The sequence below is a fragment of the Peromyscus maniculatus genome, chromosome X (assembly GCF_049852395.1).
Source record: "Peromyscus maniculatus bairdii isolate BWxNUB_F1_BW_parent chromosome X, HU_Pman_BW_mat_3.1, whole genome shotgun sequence".
NCBI classification, from domain to species: Eukaryota; Metazoa; Chordata; class Mammalia; order Rodentia; family Cricetidae; genus Peromyscus; species Peromyscus maniculatus.
This window is the reverse complement of record NC_134875.1, coordinates 57115171-57138003: the sequence shown is the minus strand read 5'-3', so window position 1 is coordinate 57138003 and position 22833 is coordinate 57115171. Positions and strand designations below refer to the sequence as shown.

The 22833-nt window shown below is 43.2% G+C and overlaps 1 protein-coding gene across 1 annotated transcript in view; it reads right to left on the bottom strand.

Moving 5' to 3' along the window:
- The window catches only part of Zmat1 (zinc finger matrin-type 1), a 57200-nt gene extending 46279 nt beyond the window's left edge, over positions 1-10921 (bottom strand). Inside the window, exons 1-2 of the mRNA XM_015989744.3 lie at positions 10652-10921; positions 3596-3782 (exon numbers count right to left, since the gene is read on the bottom strand). The gene's annotated coding sequence lies outside the window, so the exon portion shown is untranslated. The remainder of the gene's footprint in view (positions 1-3595; positions 3783-10651) is intronic.
- Between the last annotated feature and the right edge of the window lie 11912 nt (positions 10922-22833).

The window sequence follows — 22833 nt, the reverse complement described above, 5'->3', positions numbered from 1 at the left end:
AGTACTGGGAACTGAACTCAGGTCCTTTGCAAGAACAGTATGTGATCTTAGCTACTGAGACATCTCTCCAGTTCAAGCACTCTAGTTTTAGATCAAGGTGTTCAAAATGAGGTTGTATTATTACCTTGGAACTTTGGGTCTTACCCGTCAGGCACCACTCTCACTGTTTCAGGGCAAATTTTGTGGTTGCTTTTTAATGATACCAAACTCTTTAACAATCATAGTCACTGTCTACACATGATATGTCTACTATTTTAAACAGGTTCCTTTCCTTACCAAATGGTACATTTTTACATCTTTCTGCTCTGCTGTTTTCTCTCCATTCCCATGGTGAACCTGGCTAAAAGTACAGAAAAGTGATCATGCCATAAACCTAATGTTATGAATGTTATGCAGTCTTAGAATTTCCTCCTCCAAATAAATTGGTGTAGTATCTTTGAATTTAGCCTCACTCAAATTTTCAGGACATGAAAACAATATACCCAGATTCTTTGCCAGAATGTAAGATGAGTGACATGGAGCCCAATTACCAATAAAGTCCTTATTCCCTTCTGAAACCTCAGGTGCCAGGCCTTCACTTCCACTGTTATATTTGGGTTTTGGCTTTCTGAACTCCCACCAGAATGGCCCCTTAAATTCTGCTGACTATATTTTAGGGCTTCTCTAGTCCATAGCTCCAAATTCTTCCATATTCTTCTCACTAACAAGTTCTGAAGGCAGTGAATCACATGGCCAGGTTTATCATAGCAGTGACCCCACTCACAGTACCAATTTTCTACATTATTTACTTTTGTTCTCACTGTACCAGAATAGTTGACAGAAGCAACTTAAGGGAGGAAGGATTTAATTGGGCTCAGAAGATTTCAGGGTATATAGCCCATCAGAGCAGGGAAGGCACAGTGCCTTGGGATCTACCGAAGATGGCAAGAGCATATAGCATCTGTTTGTTATATACTTCTGAGAAGCAAATATGGGACTGGAAGCAAGGTTGGGGTATAATCCTGAAGGCTGGTCCACAGTGATGTACCTACTCCAGCTAACCCCCAACTCCTAAAGATTCCACAACCTATACATAGAGTACTACCAACAGAGGATCAAGTGTTCAGATACATGGCACTCTGGGGATATTTTACATCCGAGCCAGAACAGAGTTTAAAGAAGAGAAAAATAACTTTACTCACTGCAATTCTATTGAGCTTTCTGCTAACTTATAGCCAAGTTATTTTTTAAGGTATTTCTGCTTTTCTCTATGCTGTGTCTGTATTGAGACCAGTTGCCACAAGAGGTTCTTGTATCTCTCTAAGTGGATAATGCAGAACGTTGTGGTTGTTACCCGGGATACATTCTACACATTTGCTTTTCTTCATTTTTAGTATATTATTTCTGTGTTATTCAAGTATTGGTTCTCATAAATTACCCCTCTTGATGATTACTAATCTCCAGTGATTTTGAAATCTTTTTTTTTTTTTTTTGGTGTTTGAGACAGGGTTTCACTGTGATGTGTAGCACTGGCTGTCCTGGATCTCACTCTGTAAACTAGGCTGGCCTTGAACTCACAGAGATCTGCCTGCCTCTGCCTCCCAAGTGCTGGGATTAAAGGCATGTGCTACCACTGACTGACAGGATTTTGAAATCTTAAAATTATTTTGTTATTAACTAAAATCACTTTATTGTAATGAACTCACAGATAAAGACATTACACAGCTCAATTAAGGTAGCCACTCAAATAAATATTTGCCTAGTCTCAGACTCTGTCCATCTCAGTGAACTTCTGTACAGTTAAAATGGCCATTTTGAAGTCATGGAACTTCACTTCAGGTTTTATATTTCAACTATCTATTACATTTTTGGACATATTCTCCACAGAAAAGAAAAAAAACTATGACAGCATTGAAACTAGAAAAAAAAACAGCATTATATCCTCATTAATGACTCATGTGTTCTTTTGCCTACATTCCATCCTTCCTCTTCACCTAATATTACCCTGTCTTGGTTTCCTTTTTAAATGTTATGTTCTGTATGTACTTACAACATACACACATACAGAAACTATAAGCTAGGATCCACATATGAAGGAGAACATGCAATCTTTCTTGAATTTGATATGTCACTTAATATACTTTCCTGAAATTCTCATGATTTCCTTTTTCTTTACAGCTCAATAATGTTCCATTTTGTAAATGTACCACATTTTCATTACCCATTCATTTATTAATGGACATCTAGGTTGGTTCCATTTCCTTACTATGGTATGTAGAATAGCAATAAATGTGGATGTGAAAATATCTCTATGGTAGGATATTTACCACCTCTCCCCAGTCAGAATGGCTATTTTCAAGGAAACTGACAATAAATGTAGAAAATGTGGGGAAAGAGGAACCCTTATTCTCTCTGGTGGGAGCACAATTAATATTATTGAAATCAGTTTGGAGCTTCCTCAAAAAATTAAAACTAGGGGCTGGAGAGATGTATCAGCATTTAAGAGTACTGGTTGCTCTTCTAGAGGACCTGGGTTCGATTCTCAGCATCCATTTGGTGGCTCATAGCTGTTTGTAACTCCAATTCCAGGGGATGTGATGCCCTCTTCTGGTGTCTACATGAAACAACTAGAACCAGTTTCACATGGCTACTTTTAGAAGTGTACGTGCTATGTATATACAAGTGTATATGGTAGTATGTGTTAAAAACTTATTTTAGTAACCTTTAACATTGCTGTGGCAAAACGTGATAAAATGACTTCAAAGACAAATGTCTTAAGCCCCAGTACATACTCTGTGGCCAGTACAGGAGCTCCTAATACCTCCTGACACTTCATCCACACGATGTCACATCCAGCCTCTCTGCCAAGTCAGACCCTCCACATCTGGCACTAGGGCCCAGCCTGGTGAGTCCACTTGATCCTCCCATCCAGGGACCCTCCCTAATCCCCAGATCTAGTGCCTGTGTCCCACACCCAGTGCCCCACCTATTCTGGTCATCTCTGCCTGAAGTGTCCCCAACCTCCAGGCTTCTGCCAGTATGCACATTTTCTGTGCCAGCAAAGCCCACTCTGTCCACCTGACTTCATCCCACCCAGGCCATATCAACCCTTTAGTCCCAACCAGGCCCACAATCTTGTGCTCTGTCCCAGCCTGCTTTGTCCATATTAGACAGAATAACAAAAGAAGTCCACATGCCCAGTTTTCATCACAAAAATACAAATGGTATTATTTTAATATATAATGGACTGAGATAAGGCATGTTTGTTGTTTCTCTACTACATAATAATACCTTCACCTATATTATCTTTTTCAAGTCTCATAATAACCTTACCTAATAAATATTTAATTGCCAGTCTACATATGATAAAGTTAAGTAACTTTAAACTCAAATACATAGTACATAGAAAAGTCAGGTTTACAGATAAGGTCTTTTCAGAGCAAAATCCTGTGCTCTGTCTGTCATCATACAGTATTATCCCAAGAAGTAAGAGACACTTATAGAATGAACTTTTAGACACTTGTAGAAATGAACTACTATTAACTGCAAAATAAATGCTCTTCTTAGTTCTGGAAAAGATGGCTACAAAAACCCAGGCAGAAAAAAATACACATACCTTTAAGTTGCTTTTTACCTCAAGAAGAGTTTGTCCTTTGGTATCTTTCCTGAGAGTTCACATGTGTGGTCATGAGTACAGCTTTTCCAGTTGCTTTTCCTCCAGTCTATCGACTTTGAAGAAGCTGATATAAGATACTGTTAGCTGCTTTCCCTCTTTGATCTTGCTTAGGGCTTAGAGCTCAATTCTGCAGAAAGGTAAGAAAAAAAAAAAGAAAAAGAAAAATTCAAGCTCCCAGAATTAAATGACTCTCCCAGATTGCAGAGAGCAGTGCTAAAGACTATGATTTGCTACTATCATCCCAAATGAGTTGTAACAGTCTTCATGGTTAATGACACGTTTATTTATTTTAGCAAGAATCTATGCCATTCATTCAGTTATTCTGGAATCAGCTTAAGCAGACTTCCAATAAAGGAATGAATGGTTTAGTCATGCTAACATGTACCTTCTATGTTACCCTTATACATTTAGCAATTGATTATCTTTAAGTAATGAAAGGAGAAATAACAGGATGAACAATTCCAAATGACATATGACAAGAAAAAATCCTGATTCGTATTGGGACAAGTCCTTCAGAAACATATATTTAATTACCAAAATTTTAGCTCATGTTACATGTAACTTTTAATTTGAGAACTCCTAACTTTAGGTTCATGTGAACCAGATCTATCTTTAATGCAGAGATGTATGTTTAATAGAGATGGATGAACGAAATCAATGACTGGCTGTATTAGCATATTAGATTATTCAGTTAGTTTAATATTTGTTGGGAGACAACTTTTGGTTCATTGTGGCATCTAAGAGCAAATAGATTTTAGTTGCCTATAAGTTAGGTCCTAACTCCAGGTACCCACCTAACTGTGTGTTAAAATTTAAAAGGACACATGCTAAGGCTTCATGCAATAGGTCTGTAATCCCTGTTACTCAAGAAGCTAAGGCAAGGGGATCAGAAAGTGTTGAAGTGAGCTCAGAGTGTGTTGAAGGTCAGTCTGAACACCTTATGAGACCCTATCTCAAAATACAAATTGAAGAGAGGGAAATTGCTAAGCAGCAGAACACCTGAGAAAAATGTGTGATGATTTAGGTTCAATCCACAGTACTGCAAAATAAAAATAAATATAAGAAATACTGAAGACTAAGCAAATCCACTTCAGAATGAATATCAGTCTAAGCCAAACAAGATGGAACTTAGTCTGTGGTTCTTCTACTTTTGAAACTTCTTAGAAGTCTAAAGGTACAGTCAGCCAACAGAAATCAGCAGGGAGCCACTGCCTCACTGACTAGGGGTGAATGATCACATAGTGAGTGATAGTATGCCAAGGATGGTGAAAGCAATTGCAGAGATAGAGACATTTTTAAACTAAACAGACAGGATAATTAGACACGGTGTGAAACACAAAGCAAGATTATCTTAGTCAAAGGCATCCCCCTACTAAGGACATTGAGCAAAAGACCAAGTAACTGGTAAACAGCAGCAATATCCGTGACCAGGCAACTTAAGTGATGACTGTCAGTGATCAAACTAACACAAACCTATTGTAGCCAGTATCGCTTCTTTCAAAATTATATCCAATATGGTGATGAACTTTCCTATGCGTGTGTGGCCCTTTGCCAACAAGTGCAAGATTAGAATTCATATTTTATTTATGTTTCAGCGTATCACACCATCTTCACTGGATTTGCTTTCCAATTTACAATGCATGGAAAAATTTTAAAAATCAGAGTGATAACAAAGGAACCAAAGTTGTAAACTGTTTCATAATATCACCATTTTAAGGTGAGGTATGATTCTAGTTCTTAATGAAATTTTAATCTTGAATACAAAAAATATTTTTGATTTTATAGGAAAAATTCAAAATTTGAATGTACCTCCCTTTCTTTCTACTCTCTCTGAAAATTGCAACAGACTATAAATTAATGGCCCCGAAGGGTCTATTTGTGCCCTTAGAAGTGTTTCTCTTCCCATGAGGAACTCACCTAGCCCATGCAGGCAGCTAATCACATTAGAAATGAGTCTTCCTTTTCCCAGGCTGAAATGAAGTGTGGACACGGACATCTCAGAAACAGATATTCAGAGCCAGGCAAATGAGAGTCAGAACTTTGCTGTGGGGCCCTTACATTGGAGTCTGAATGCACTATCATTTCTTACATTGTACACAAAAAAAGGTATAAAAGTGGCCTTTAATATATAGTAATGGTTCTCTTCATGTGGGTAGGACAGGGATCTCCTTCTCCATGCCATCAACTACAGGGTGACTGTTAGAACAACAATACTTTTAGTATTTACACATTCCTTACCATGGATCAGTGATTCCTATATACCATCTAATTTAAATTTTACAGTGGTTTTTAAGTTTTCTATTTAGTCGGATAGAAAGTAGAATTTCAAGAAGGTTAAGTAATGGCTAAAAGTCACACAATTAGCTGGTAAGAGAAGTTGAACCTGGTGCCTGGTGACAAAATTACTTTTAAAACATCACTTATTCAATCTAATTATTGATTAAATAAAATAAAATAACCCCAGGGTTCTCAAAGATGTTTGTGTCAATGCTGATGGTCTGTATCAGATTTTTTTTTTCTGTGGTTATGAAAGATGCTACAATTTGGAAAATCTAGGGGAAATGCATATGATAATTATATGTACTATTTTTGTAATTTATTGAAACAAAAATTTAAAAATCGGAAGTAAAATTGTTATTATAACATAGTTTTAGATGGTTGCAGAAGGTATGGGAAGTGTATATTGAGCAAGAGTCTGGGTTCTGATCTCCCTTTATGAATGATAGAATGAATATTATGGAAGGAGTATGGTCTCTGAAATCAGGTTTGTGTCCAAGTCCTTGCTTCAATGTCCACTAGCCTCAAAAAATGACCTAGGAATTATATAACCAAGGAGATTTCTGAAAGACCTCTATAATAAAAACTTTAAAACACCGAAGGAAAAACTAGGCAGAATTAACACTGCTATGTATTGTGGAAATGACTATATTACCAAAAGTGTTCTACAGATTCAAATACAATAAGCCCCAAAATTTTAATGACATTCTTCACAGAAATAGAATATCAGTATCTGAAATATATGTGAAAGCACAAAAGACTTTTGAATACTCAAAGCAATCCAGAGTCAGTCAAAAGAGAAATACTGGAGATAGCACAACATCTGAACTAAAAGTGTTCTACAGAACCATACGTGTTTGTGTGTGGGTATACATCTTTATAAATGCCTATCGTACAAAATGCAATATGATAGCATCTATTAATTTACCACGTTCACATTTACCTTTAAGAAATAAAAAAATAGGACTCACAAGATGGCCTAGTAGGTGTCTTAGTTATTCTATTGCTGTGACAAAACACCATAACCAGGGAAGCTTATAAAAGAAAGAGGTTATTGGGGCTTACAGTTTCAGAGGGTGAGTCCATGACCATCGTGACAGGCAGGCATGGCACTGGAACAGTAGCTGAGCACTTACATCCTTATCCGAAAGCAGGAGGCAGAAAGAGAACTAACCCTGCATGGCTTGGGCTTTTGTAACCTTAAAGCCCACCCCCAATGACACACCTTCTCCAACAAGACCACACCTCCCAAACAGCTGATCTACCTGCGGACCATATGAGCCTGTGGGAGCCATTCTCATTCAGACCACCACAGTGGGTAAAGGTCCTTACTTTGTAAACCTGATGACTTGAGCTTGATCCTCAAAAACCACAAAAAGGTGGAAGGAGAGAACCAAACAAGTTGTCCTCTGACCTCCACATACACTCTATGGTGCACTTGAGTTCACACACAGACATACACACACAATAATAATAAATCTAAAATGTTCAGGGCTGGAGAGATGGCTTTGTGGTTAAGAGCACATACTGCTTTTGCTGAGAATCTGAGTTCAGTCCCCAGCACTCATGTTGTGCAGCTCACAACTGCCTATTCACTCCAGTTCCAGGAGGATCAGGTGCCTCTGACCTCCACGGGCACCTGCACTCACAAGCACATACACATGTGTAGACACATCTATACACAATCAAAATAAAGACTAGTAAACTTATTAAAAAGAAATAGAAGCCAGGCGGTGGTGGTGCACGCCTTTAATCCCAGCACTCGGGAGGCAGAGCCAGGCGGATCTCTGTGAGTCTAAGGCCAGCCTGGACTACCAAGTGAGTTCCAGGAGAGGCGCAAAGCTACAAAGAGAAACCCTGTCTCCAAAAACCAAAAAAAAAAAAAAAAAAAAAAAAATAGAAAGTTACCAATTATATATACTACAGTTAGTTGTGACTGTAGCCTAGGTTGCATTTCATAGCTGTAGAAATGTAGAATTATTCACTCTTGCATCACTGAAATACATTTATATATGTAATATTTCCTCCACTATAAAATAACTGATATTTTAATATTTCAAATATAAATTTAATATATATTTCTTACACTATACCACAAATAATACATCAGAGTCAAGGAGATCTGTGATATTATATTTACATAAAAATTGGACCAGGAAAGGCGCAAAGCTACACAGAGAAACCCTGTCTCGAAAAAAAAATTGGAAAGTTTTGGTACAGAATGTTGTCATTTTCACTAAATGGAAAAATCCATTTAAAGTGTTTTCTTTCACTTATGTCTATTTAAATTTTTTCTATAGTAGGCTTAAAAATTCTTAATAAACGACATCATGGATCTCTAAATTTACCTTGTAGAAGCAAGCAAGGCTTTTCAAACTAAGGTAGCCCCAGAAGTTTTATTCACTTCCCTTTCAAAGATTGGGGATCCTGGGTTGGGAGCTCAGAGTGAAGAACAAGAAAGAGGAGGCATGAGAAATAACCTTACCTCCCCCCTGGCTGTTTTACTTCTACCTTTTTGTAACTCTGCAAGAACAAAGGATGATACCCAGAGACACTGTTGGCACTGTCTTGTATCTGGAGTGATGGCCACTCCACTTGGCAAAGAGCCTAAAGTCAAGCAAAAGCTCACCCAAAAGCCTGGCAGTGGTGGCTTATGCCTTTTATCCCAGCACTTGGGGAGGCAGAGGCAGGAGGATCTCTGTGAGTTCAAGGCCAGCCTGGTTTACATAGCGAGATCCAGGACAGCCAAGGCTACACAGAGAGACCCTGTCTCAAAAAACAAAATAAAAGCAACAACAAAAAAGCTCACCAAAAAGGAGGACTATGTAATTAGCCATGTCCATCCAAAGCAGGGTTCTCAATTTTACACATGCCACCTTTCCCCTCGTCCCCTCCCTCCTTCTTGCTATGGTTCTTGCTGATTTTAACTTACTATGTACCCCAGGCTGGCCTCCAAAGCCCAATCTTCCTGGCTCAGTATCCTGAAAGTTGGGATTATAGGTGTGTGCCACCATACCCATCTCTTCTTTTTCTCCAACCTAAATCTGAAATTCTTCACTTCCTGCAGTTGGAATGTTTGGCAGCAACTGGCTGAAAACACAAAGTCAAGTGTGTGGCCACCAAGCCGTATTTGTAAAGGAGAGAGCCGTTCTCCTTTCTGCCAAGGAAGCAATGCTGAGCAATAAACATGTCTGCTCTAGTCATCCATCTAAAGGGACAAATTCAAGCTTCTGTTCAGGTCAGGACAACCAAGACCTGACTGACCCTACCCATGAGGATACTGGTACCTAGTTGAGTGGAGGATCAGCGTGACTCCTCTATCTGTCTTAAAAATTGTAATTATATGTGTTTATGTGTGTGTCAAGGGCACATGATGGGGGTCAGAGAACAATTTGTGGGAGTTGTTTTTTCCCTTCCATCTTCTGGGTCTCAGGGATGGAATTCAAGCCTTGGGCGTTGGCAGCAAGCGCCCTTACCTGCTGAGCCATCTTGTCTGCCCAAGTGTGGGAAGCTTTGATAACTCTACAAGATTCTCTTATCCACCCGCTCAGTGTTCTAGGGTCTATAAATGTATTACTTCAGTGTGTGTGTGTGTGTGTGTGTGTGTGTGTGTGTGTGTGTGTGTGTGTGTGTGTGGTGTGTTTCTGTCTGTCTGTCATGAAACTAGAAAACGGATCATAAGAGCAGAAAAAAGAGGTCTTAAGGGAGGGTTATGGAGTGGGTAGAAGAAAGAAAAAGAGGGTTACAAAATATATGTAACATGAAAGCAGAAGAGAGGCTAATGGGGTGGGGAACAGTGAGAGGGGGCAAGGAATTGGAGGGGTGGGGGCGGGGAAGAGAATCAGCAAAAACTATGTTTGAAAACCCCATAATAAAATTCATTACTTTGTATACTAATTAAATACAACCAAAAGGGGTTTGCACACCAATACACAGACACACCCCTCAGAAACAGGGATAAAGACTAGGCCAGTCATCAGAGGCTGTCTTACAAGCCCATTTACTGCTGGTGAGGAAGGGGGTACAACGGCATCCTGCACCTAGCCACATCTGAACTTTAGGCATAGGGGATGAAAATTTGGGAAAGCATGCACACTCTTGAAGGCCTTCGGCTGATGTTGGTCATCGGGGCCTCCAGACATTGGATTAGGCCAGTGGTTGAGCTGCCCAGAGCCACAAGCATCAAACCCAGCCTCAAAGAGCTCCTGACTCAGTTCAACTGTTGGGCTTTTTTCGGGTTGGAGATGGTTTGTCCCCTGGACCTTGGGGGCTGGGCAAATGGGATTACAGGAGCCCCTTCCACAGGCCAGCTCCTCAGACCAGGGGCTCCAGCCAGTCCAGCCAGGGTTTTTCCCAGCAGACCCTAAAAGCTGCTGACTTTACACAGTGGCAGAGCCAGAATAGGTGGTTCCAGAATTTGGCAGCGAAGGAGGTTTGATTGCCTGGTGTGTGGCACTTACATCTGTGTGTGTAACCAGGCTGCAAGGAGTTCCCTCGATTCTGCCTGTAGGCGTTTCTGCTCTGGCCCGAAAACAGGGGGTCCAAAGCAATGTTTCTTGCACCGCAAGCAGCTATTGCTACCGCCCGCCCAGCAGGACCTAGGGTACGCTGCGTTCAACGCCTGGACAGACGAGGCCAGCCCTGCTCGGGCTGGCTGAGCAAATGTACTCAAGGCTCCAGTGGCCTGCTCCCCTGCGGGTACACGGCGCGGCTACTCACCGCGCGCGCCATCAGCTCCAGCACCTCCGGGAGGTCCAGCTTGGCCTGCGTGTGTGCAGATGGAGAAAGGCAATTATCCGGGACGAGCGCTCCCGGAACCACCTCCTAGTAGCCCCACGTGGCGTCCACCCAGTCGCTTGCCGCATCTCGGCGGCCGCGGGCAACAGCCCCAACTCCCGCAGGCTGTTGATCCTTGCGCGCCGTTTTTTCACAGGGGCCTTCCGGGCGTTTGGGAAGTGTATCACTGAGCCCTGGACTCTCACAGCGAACATTCCCTCCTACAGGCAAGCACCTTTAGGTATCCCTGCGCCACCCAGCGGTCCTCAATTTTCTTGTTGGCAAGGTACTGACCATATGCCATGGGCGGATTTCATGCCAGGTAGTCACTACCAGGAACCCTATCAAATGCGCTATCAACTCTCCTTGGTATATCACCCACTTAAGTAATTACAAATATAAAATTAAAAATCCTAACTAGTTTGGTCGGGCGGTGGTGGCACACGCCTTTAATCCCAGCACTTGGGAGGCAGACTTGGGAGGCAGAGGCAGGTGGATCTCTGTGAGTTCGAGGCCAGTCTGGCTGTTACAAAGGAGTTCCAAGACAGACCCCAAAGCTACACAGAGAAACCCTGTCGCGAAAAACAAACAAACAAACAAACAAACAACAACAAAAATAAAACAACCAAACAACAACAACAAAATCCTAACTAGTTTAAAGGCTATAGTGAACACCTGGATCATTATTGCTCAACTAAATCTAATCTAGAAAAGTCGTAATTAAAATGTAAACGTCTAGGGGATGGCAAGATGGCTTAGCAGGTAAAGATGCTTTCCGTATAAACTCTAATGGCATGAGTTCGATTCCCCGAACTCATGAAAAGGTGGGATGAGAGAAGCAAGTACATGCACACACACTCTCACACACATTTTAAATTTCATTTTGAGCGAGGGTCTCACTAAGTTGCCCAGGTTGCCCTTGAGCTAACTTTGCAACACTGAAAGCCCTTGAACTTATAACCCTCTTGTCCCAGCCTCTGCATCAGAACTGCTCTTTTAAAGACTGGAAACAAGTTCAGAATAATAGACACTTTGAGAGAGGCGGGAGAAGCTGGAACATATTCAAAGGTTCTAGTGAAATTAGATGTTGAATTCAGAGGTACTCATTTTAGAGTTATGTCTCATATAATCACAAAATACAAGTACTATATTGCTCTATTATATAGAAAAAATTAAATAAGTTATCTTAAGTAGCTGTTATATCATTTAAAGCTTCCCGTGGATGCATTTTCATTTGTCTTGTATAAATATGTAGGAGTAAATTATTGGATTTTAAGGTATAGTAATATGTGTGTATATACATAAACGCATGTATAATTATAATATATAATTTTTGTAGTACTGGTGACGGACACTAGGGTCTCATGCATGCGCAGCCAAGTTACACTACCTTATTTTTAGATATAATTTACATGAGATACTAAAATCTTAAAATATACCATTGTTTTGGCAAAGGCATGCACTCCTATAACCTATCTGCTTATCAAAGGAAGAGGCCATTTACATCCCCTGCAAAAGGAGTCTCACCGCTCTTTGCAGTCATCTTGTTACTCCCAACCCTAGAGGACATCGTGTGATCTGTCATAAAGGTAGTTTTAAGTACTCTAAAATACCGCATAAATTGAATCATACAGCAGTGTGTGTGTGTGTGTGTGTGTGTGTGTGTGTGTGTGTGTGTATACTTCAACTCAGAATAATGCTTTGGAGATAGATACACCATAGCTGGGCTGGAATACTGTTGCGCTATCCATATTTAGCTCTATAAACATTTCTGAGTAGGATTGCATTATGTAAGTAGAGCATAATAAGTTTATTGATTTTTCTACTGATTATCACTTAGGCCATTTCCAGTTTGAGGCTATTAGAGATGAAACTTGCTATGGATATTTTGTGCATAGATTCTTTTGGGTACATGTTTTCATTTATCTTAGGTAAATATTGAGGAGTGAATTACTGGACCCTAAGGTACATTCATGTTTAATTTTTTCACTCTGTGCTGCTGGGGATTGAAATCAGGACCTCATTTAAAAAAACAAGGAAAGTATTCTACCACTAAGCTACAACCCTTTTCATTTTCTAACAGGGTCTCACTAAGTTGCCCAAACTGTCAAGCTGGCTTTTAACTCACACTACAGAACAAGGTGGGCCTTGAACTTGTAATCTACCTGGCTCAGCCTCTACAGTACCTGGGACTGGATTAGATGCTTTTAAAGTGACAGTTCCAGGACCATTTATTAAATAGTACATCATAGCCCAGTGTCCTGAGTCGCTTGGTGTCCCCTTTTAGCATTTATACAATCCCTATGTATGAGGCCTGTACCTTGGATGAGGCTCTCTGTTTCAGTGCCACGACTCTACAGTACATGCCAATGCCACTACTACTCCTCTGCTTTGATTCAGTAGAGTTTCTCCTACTGATTAAAAATTAGAATTAATTGATCTAAAATGAATTCTTGATATTGTATTTAAAATCATGCTAAATGTATATGTTTATCTGTGAAGAACTTGAACCTCATTTACATGGAATCATTGCATACCAGAATATACGCTCTTTCAGTTGTTCAAAGTATCCTCGCTTGTCTTTCAGCAGTTTGCAAACATTTCCTCTAGCTAGACAATATGCATCAGAGGCCACTGTTTTGCAGGAGGCTCCAGCAGACAAGACCAATGACTGGAGTTTCTCTTGCCAAACTGAATGTTGAGAATGACACCATTTTCCTAAAATAGGAAGTTCCAGTCATCCTGAGTCAAGGTAACAAGGAAATCCCTCCGCTTTGACCTTTACAAAGAAAGTGACCTTGAAGCACCCCCCCCCCCACCACCACCACCATCTAGGGTTTTCTCTAGTCCTGTCTATAAAGCCAGCCACTTGGCCCATGAAATCACACATTTAACTTTATAGAAGGAGGTATTGCCAGCTTTGGGTATTTTACCTTTGATATCATCTCCTGGCACACTTCTCGTTAACATACTTCCCTGGTAACTGTAAGTTCTTGAGGGTGTGTGTGTGTGTGTGTGTGTGTGTGTGTGTGTGTGTGTACACTAAGATAGCATATCTTACTATGTAATGCTAGCTGGCTTGGAATTCACCGTGTAGATCAAGCTGGCCTTCTACTTACAGAGATCTGCCTGCCTCTAGAACACTGGGATTTAAGGCCTGTGCCACTACACCCAGCCAGCCATTGACTGATAATTGACTGATTGATCAGGTTTTTATTATTGACACTTTCATGCATTTATATAAAGAATTTTAGTTATTTTCACCCCATATCCCTCTCTCACCTGCTTCCTCTCCTTTTGAAATCTTTCATCCCAACAAGCCTCCCCCACCCACTTTCATATGTTCTTTTTGTGTATTATCCTTTTATTTATTTTCCACCGAATCCTCTTATTTTCTCCCCGAGAGTCATGTGGCATTCTTGGGTCCCAGCAAATTAATTTAGGGGGATGGCCACCAGCTTCCTGAAAGAAGCCAGCACAGCTTCCACAATAGAATGGAAGGACAGGTGTCCTGCTCAAACCTGTTGCAAGATCCACTTATCAACACTAGAAATCTCTGACAGGGTGACAGCCTGAGAGCATGTGTTGTAAGAGGTTGCTGAGGACACTGCTCAGAGATAAACTCGGTGACACTGATGCCTGTCATTTTTCACAAGCTGTGGTATAGAATTCAGGAGCTGAAGAGTGCTCGTAATGCCCACACAGGGGTGTGTGTGTGTGTGTGTGTGTGTGTGTGTGTGTGTGTGCGCATGTGTGAGCATTATGGGTATTTGTTTTTGTAGACACCCCTGTTAGTAGGATGATCCTAGGCATGTTGGGGCTTCTCTTCCTATGGGCTGGTCCTGGAAGGCAGGACTACAGTTCAAATATGAAGGCTGGTAGGACTGAGGACAAAGACCATTCCAGGCTCAAAAAGTTTGTCACATCAGTGACAAGGGAAGCTGGTCAAAGACTAAGATTTGAGGTGCAGCTTCTCTCATGCTCAGAGCCACTTTACATTCAGCTCAGGTCAGCAGCAACAGTAGGGCCTCCCTGATGTCACACTTTTCATGTGACAACTCCTATTTTCTTTTGGTCCAGGGATCTGCAGTAGGGTGCTCACAAACAATACCTTACATGGGTTTTTCAGAACTTATAAGAAGCTATATGGGGAGCCTAGCCCCTTTGGGGTCTCCCAAAAAGCCTGATCTGATAGGGACCCAGAGAAGAGCCAGGTGGAGCAAGGGTGCACACTACACTTCAGACAATATGGTTGTTTTTTAGCCTTGGTGACTGAACCCAGGGCCTTTTGCACATCATACAAGCACTCTAACACAAAAGTATAAGCCCTCCCCCAACTTTTGGTTTTCAAGACAGGATTTTTTGTGTAACCCTTGCTGTCCTGGAACTTGCTCTGCAGACCAACCTGGCCTCAAATTCAGAGATCCTCTTGCCTCTGCCTCCCGAGTGCTGGGACGAAAGGAGTGTACGGCCATGCCTGGCTTTTTTCCCTACTTGGCCAGGTCATAAGGTCTTACTAAGTTGCCCAGGCTGAACTTGAACTTACTCTGTAGCCCAAGCTAACCTTGAACTTACAATCTTCTGCCTACCTGGGATTCCAGGCCCACAGTGTTATGACTGTCTGCTTTATCAACTGATGAATTAATTGATTAATTTCTGTATGTGATGCTGGGGATTGAACCTAGGGTCATGAACAAGTCAGGCAAGTGCTGTACCACTCATATACATTCCCAGGATAAAGGAGTCTTTTACTTTATAACACGGACTCCTTACTAAGCTGGATAAACCATGTTTCTTTAAACACACATTCATTAGTTCAACTCCCTCTTCAGACTCCGTTCTCATAGTGATTTACACCTGCTTTTTTGTGGGTGGCTATGTTACTTGAGCCAGGAGGTAAGAGAATAGGGACCAAGCTGTCCACCACATGTGCCCTCATATATGTCTCAGTATCCAACAGATTGCAGCACTCCTACTGATTCTGAAGGAGCCTCAGGGTGGAGGCTGGGGCATTGTGTCCTCGGGCTGCCTCATTCTTATATATCACATGTCTGAGAGTTCTGTCTCAAGGAACCGAAAGGTCTTAAGGGAGCAATGGTGTCATCTGATGAAAGTTCATCCCTCAGGGTTGTCAGCAAGTAAGGAAGTCAGCAGTAGGTGAAGAAGACAGTAGGGGTGAGGGTAAACCCAGACCAGTGTCATCATCTGCTGTGGACCTTGAAATGCAAGAAGAACATTCCAGAATCTACTAGGCACTGGTCATTGGAGCCAATGACCCCTTCATAGAAGGACCTAGGCTGCCTTGCATGGCCTGGTGGACAAGAGCCCTAGAGTGCCTGTCATCCTTCTTGTCAGCATATCCATGCACATAATAGTGAGGAGTCCAAGGACACAGATGCGAGGCATAGTCCAGTTAAGGGTGAAGCCTTGTCCATTCAGCCACCCTCACCTAAGGCAAAACTGTTTCTGCCCACAAACATCCTTCCTTAAGGTTTAGACCCCGAAGCCCCTACTTCCTGTATAAGAAGTCTTAGATACCGCCATGCCAGCCAGCACTGAGAAATCACATCTGGTCATCCTCAAGTCAAGACTCAGGACGGGCAGGTGTCTCCTGGAAAGGCCTGGAACCACAAGCCCAGATACCCCTAAGCCAAGAAAAATGCAGCAAGATCTACAGGTACTTGGTGCAGGGGTTCAGGTCCCATGGAAGGTGTGAACTGACAAAGCAGTAGGAAGTACATTTGCTCAGCTCACTGGCTGTACTGAGCACCCATCCTGTAGACCATCAGGGGAAGTCTGAAGCTGGCTTTTATGCATGGGTGAAAGCAAGGGGCATGGGCAGGTCTGCACTTAGCGCTGAACCACAACTTTCTCTTTCCTCTCCTTTTAAGGGCTCTTCCCCAAGTGCCCTTAGTGGATAATGCTAGTTAGCATGGCAGACCATGGTCAGCTGAGAGCATCTCACAAGTAGGGGATGTGGTTGCAGTTGTTCAGTGCCACCAGAGGTCTGAAACCATACCTACAGCTTTCCCTTAAACCCTTCCTTCTTTGGGGTTCCTTGGAACACTTGCAATGAAAGGGGGCATGAAGGATTCCTGTGACCCAGAACCAGAAACTGGGCTATAGAATGTGTGGAAGAAGCCCAGAGCCTCCTGGATAGTCAGAGGTGGGAGGCAGATGACACCTGGATAATCAAGTCAGTGGGGCAGGGAGGGGCAGGTGGGCCTGGAGCTCTTATAACTCTACCAGGCTGACATTCAGGAGCCATGGGTATGGACATCTCCAGCTTTAGGGTGGATAGCTCTAAGGCCAACCTGGCTGAGGCTACCCATATCCTCACAGTGAAGTGTTTGTCTCTGGGCCTCCTATTTGCCATTGTCCTTGGTGGCTACATTGCTCTCATCCCAGAGGAGGTTGGACTGGGAAGGTGATGAGCTTTTGTCTCTCCAGCCATGCAAGTCTTTGAGCTTTGTTTGAAGGGGAACCCAGACTTTCTGAGTGACAGTTATGGTGCATGAACCCTGGAGACCTCTCAAGTTGTGCTCCTGAAAGGACAGAAGTATCTGATCACTCTGGCTTTTAGTCAGCTTTCAGGATGGCTCCCTTTTATGGATAACCCAGGCCTATTTTGCTAGGAAGACATGTACCTCCTGATTCTGGATTCTTTTCTGTGGTTTGAGGCTCCTTCAGACTTCAGCTTCCAGAACATCTGGTGCCTGGAAGCTCTCAGTGAGGTAAACTTGGCTCTCGCCCACTTGACCATCTTCATCCTCCTAGTTCAGTGAGGCCAGGGCATGTGGCCACTTTCTACTCCCCAGTTGCCTTGGCTGTGAGACATGCTTCCGTTGTCCTGCCAGGCTCAGCTGGATCCTGCGCTGTGTCTGTCTTCTGGCCTCTGGGGCTGAGTGTCAGCAGAGACTCAGGTGCTAGATGGGACAGGCAGGCTTGATGGCTTTATGCCACTACTATACATGGCTCTTTGAGGTCTTGTCAGCGGTCCTCCTGCGTTTGCAGCTAAGGTTCTGGATCAGGTTTGTGGGAGGTCGGTGATTTCATGTTCTGTAGTATCCTGGGGATACTTGGAGCAGAAATGGTACCAATGGCCTTAAAAGGGAAGAATCTGGTCATCTCACTCAGGAGCAGAGAGCTCTGTGACCCTTGCCCATAAAAGTTCTCCCCGAGGTTTTGCCACCTCTGGGCTTCCCTCCCAACTGTCTCTGTCTGATTTTCTTGCCTGAGTGCAACACTGTTTCATCCCAGTGTCTTCTGCTAGGCTCAGGGAATAGATTTATTTAGCTCGGCTGTAATAAGTGAGTAATACAGAGAGAGTAAATGCGTTGAGTGAATAAATGAACCATTGAATTGGCCGGTGAATGAAAATTCAGTGAGAGACACGAGGGAAAATAAGCTGAAATTGGTGATAATGAGTGGCGTATACAGGAGAGGAAGTGAAAGCGTCAGTGAGTTAATAAGCAACTGGGCACATTGAGCTTTCTCGATTAGGAAGGTCCTGGCTGGTTCCTGGGCACTGCGCAGTGCTGTGCTGTCACCCCAGCACCAGCACCCAGATATGTCACTGCACATAGGAAGTAAAGCCATGGTTCACGGTGGACGGAGCAGGAAATCTGGGATCAGCCTTCCCGCTCCTCCTTTGACCAGTTGTGTGGCTCGAAACAGCTGACTTCGCCTATAGATGCTTCCACGTATATATCTGCAAAATTGGCTTGTGGAGGAAATCTTTGTAAAGGTTAAATGACTATGGCATATGAGTTTGGGGGAGAGTGTCTGGCACCCGAGCATAGGCGCACAGGGAGGAATTGTTATCATTCAGGGCCAGACACTATGGGCAGCTGCTTGAAAGCTCTGCTGAGTTATTTCAATCATCCAGCAAAGCTGACAGCCAGGTTGCCATTTCCTTAGCATGACATCTTCAGCTCCCTTCTCACTGCCTCCAGCTACGCAGATCTCTCTGGTTCTTTTGAGATCTTTTTTGAAAAGCTCTGATGAAGGGACCTTTGCACTTGTTACCTAGGACACAATCCCGTCCCCTCCCCCCCCAGCCATGTGATTTACTCTTTAGCCCACCTTCAGTCTCCGCCCACACCTCATCTGAATAAGGTCTCCTTAGGCACCACGACTGAACTGTCGCAGTTGCCCTTGGCAACTCTCCCCAGCCGGTGGAGGTGGAGTGCCAGCCTCCTTCCTGCGTCACTTCTCCATCCTTCTCCATTCCCTTGTCTGCACCCAGCTTGCCCTTTCCCTTATTTTATCTGGTTGTTGCTCTTGCAGAATATGCTGCCTGTGGCCCCTCCCGCTCCATGTTCCCTTAATTCTTCTGGACATATGTTGACCATTTAAAATCTGTGTATGGAAAAGAGGAACAAATATAAGCTGTTCTACCCAAAGATGGACCGAAGTGCGATCACAGACAACCAGGGGACATTCAAGGGGGGAAAAGACACCCCTGGGGGCCGTAGAGCCTCACTTGAAGAGGGAGGAGGGATGGGCAGGGTGGGTAGAATAAGCATAGAGTCTCTGGGCTCTGCACTTGGCCTTGAGGACAGTGAAGAGCCATAGATGGCTGTAGGCAGGCCAGATGAGGTCATAATGGAGAGTATAGTTACTGCAGAAGGCGTGGTTAGATGGTAGGAACAACAAGGAGGCTGCTGCTAGCTTGGCCAAGGAAGCAGAGACAATAACTAAGCATGTGAAAACAGCAAGGCATGCTGTGAGTGGATAAGACTGTAATATATGTCATATATATATATATATATATATATATATATATATATATATCCTGCTGGATGTAGAGGAAGGAGGTAGGTTTCCCTCATCTATTCACACACTGGAGCCGCCATTTCCCAAACCTGTTGCCTGGGAGTAAGGCCCTGGTGTTTCCTTTTAAAGGATGAGGGCTGTTTCTGACCTCTGATGGCAGCCCTGCTTAGAGGAGCAAAGAGCCATGCACTCCATTCCCATGAGAAAACAGGGGAGAAAGGAGAGAAGAGGAGAAGTAAACCAAAGTCAGGGCTGTTTAACCAAGACGAGGTACTCTGGAGGGCTAGTATTTTCACTACAAAGTCAGATGCAGCAGGAAATTGAGCCCCCTCGGTATGGACCACGTAAACACAGGACTCAGCCCAGGCAGGGCTGTTGCTCGCTACCATGCACCTGTAGGATCATGTCTCCTTATAGGGTCTGTGGCACAGTGCCATGAAGCAACAACCATCTGTAGTAGGGGATGGTGTACCTGTGGCGATCTTCCTGAAAGTAGGGGTGTATCACCATCTCTGTACTTTCAACATCCACCCTGGCATGTAAGGCATAGGGTAAGAAAAAAATTCAGTTTTAGACTGGATGAATAAATGGTATCACCCACCCTATCAGGATCCTCTGTGCCCCTGTGGGACATATTCAACGAGAGACTTGAGGGCAATTCCATGGTTGTCTGATAGTGGGTGGCCTATGCAGCAGGGAGGGCTTCCTGGAGGGGATGAGGAGGGAAGAGATGCTTAGGTGTACTTCTATGTTTAGGAAGCAGGAAGAACTCCAGGGCTGATCTTGGTGAGCCTCTGGCCCCTTTCCAGCAGAACCATGTTCTACTACTGTGCACTCACCCAGATTCCTGCACATCAGCAGAACAGACAGGCCTAGAAAGAATTCTCCAGGCTAGCTCATGGCTGCACAGTCACTCGGACCCTCAGGCTACCTGAGTTGCTCCTTGGGTCAAGGAACTGGGGTAGAATGGTGGGGGGGCCGGAGTTTTGACAAGTGCAGACTCAAGCCTAGGCTGAGGCATCATGGGGCCCGCTAGTACTAACTCTGGCGAGTTGGTATTGCACATGTGTCTCTGACCAGCACTGCCATCAGGGCTGGCAAAGTAGAAAACAACCAGGGCTTTTGCTCCACAAAAAAAATGACAAAATATAAAAACGTTCCCTCAGAGCCATTTGTTAAATATTTGACAATCTCTGCACTGGCAGAGAGCAGGGAGGAAACAAGGAAGGGAGGATCCCCAGCACAACACATGAAAAACACATACAACACACACAGATAAACAGCCAAATACTTCACCGACATCAAGACAAGGAGACACATGCACAACCCTACATGACCTGGGCACAAACATGCTCCACCACAAACATGAATATTCTCACCCAGAGACACATACAGCAACACACTTACATATTCACAAATAGAGTCAGAGTTGGGGACACACACAGACTCACAGTCACCTGTTCCATGCCCCCTCCCCCACAAGAAGAAAAGGAAGTAAGATTCAGCCAGCCTCTCTCTCTCTTCTTTCCCTTGCCTCTCTCTGACAAGAGATGCCTTTTGTAGCTGCTCAGGCATACCCAAGATGTGTGATCTTGCCCTTCCTCTTTGTTCACACTATGCCTAGAATTTCACCCCATTTTGTTCATGGATAAACTCATTGCCAAGTGTCTCCTTACTCAACCGATGCTTAGCATTTACGCTCTAGCCATCCAGCACCACTTACAAACCCCCACCCTCCCCATCAACCCATCCCCAATCCATCCATCCACACATCCACACATACCACCCATAACCTCATCAGATTCCCCATCTGTGGGAGCCTGTGTAAGAAAGCTGTGAACTTCCTGTGAACTATGGATGGGACACAGTACAGAAATTCTTCCCACAAGGTGGCCTTCTAGAAAGAATTGCATAAATTATGATAAGTGGATGTGCTTGAATTCAAGGACATAAAGAGAATGCCCTGGCATGTCCACATTAGAGAGACAAAGGCCTGGGAGAAATATTCTTGGCTCTTTTCACATGACCAAAGATGATAAGATATAACACCAGGTATATTCCCTCACTTTACTTGTATTTGCTTAAATGTCACCTCATGTTTTGCTTGTTTTAATAATACAAATGAGAAGTACTTTGTTTGCACTATTCTTGATTGCAAATGCCTGGAGTCTTCTGGTTACCCATGTAGGTCTTTGGAATACCCTTCAATCTGTGTAAACTTAGCCTCGCTGGCCATGGAGCAGGTTGACCCCCATCCATGTAGTCATTTAGGTATGTGTACATCTATTCATCCATCTACCCTACCCATTAAGCCATTTGCCCATCTAGGAAATCATCTTTCTACCTATCAAATCACACATCTATGCATTCACCAACACATGTATTCAGTTATAGAATCCACCTGTCCACCTGTCCATCCAACCACCATCTACCTATATAGCCAGCCATGTACCTATCCATTTATATATCAATCCATTTTTCTGTCTATCCATCAATCTACCAACCCACGCACCCATTCATCTAAATGTGTATTTACTCCTCTATACTTACCTTGTAAGTTTAACCATCTTTGTTCTAGGAATTCTTTCATCAGAGACAGGATGGTTTGGGGGCTGGCTGGAGTATACACTCACTTGTTCTAAACTGAGTGGGGAGGAAACAGTTGGGGATTTCTTAGCTGAAGCTTGATCTGAAGCTGAGTACCCAATATTATTGTCCCTCAGAGAATAAGAGGTTCTACCTGCCTATGTGTATCATGTGTTTGAGATTTGTGTTGTGTGTCTAAAACTTGTATATGTGTTGTGTGTTCTATGTTTGTTATATGTGTTATATATGTGTATGTTATATATGTGTATGACTGAGTGTTGTGTATGTTCTTTTTGTTGAGTGGTATGATAGATGTATGTAGTATGTACTAAATTATATGTGCTGTCTGTTGTATGTGTGTGCTATGTGTTGACTAGTGCATATTGTGTGTGGTGGCTGAATGTTGTGTTTATGGTGTGTGTAATTGTTTGTGCCCATGCTGTGTGTGGTGTACCTGTGTTACTGGACAGAGGTGTCCAGAAGTGTCAGCATGTAAGGAGGAGCATTTATTACCCTCTTCTCTGCCCTGTGCCACCTTTCTTTCCCCCTGTTCTTCTGCTCGCACCTGCAAAGGAAGCTTCTCCTGGGGAACATTTCTGAAAATCCACCGTTCCACTTACCCATGCATCAACCAGCCCAGTAGTTGGCTCCTACAGTCATGCTCTCTGCCTTAGTGCAAGGCCTTGGCCTTTTATCCCCAAGCAGAAAGGGCTGTTGATAGGGCAGCAACGGTAAGAAGTGATCAGCTGGGGGACCTCTGT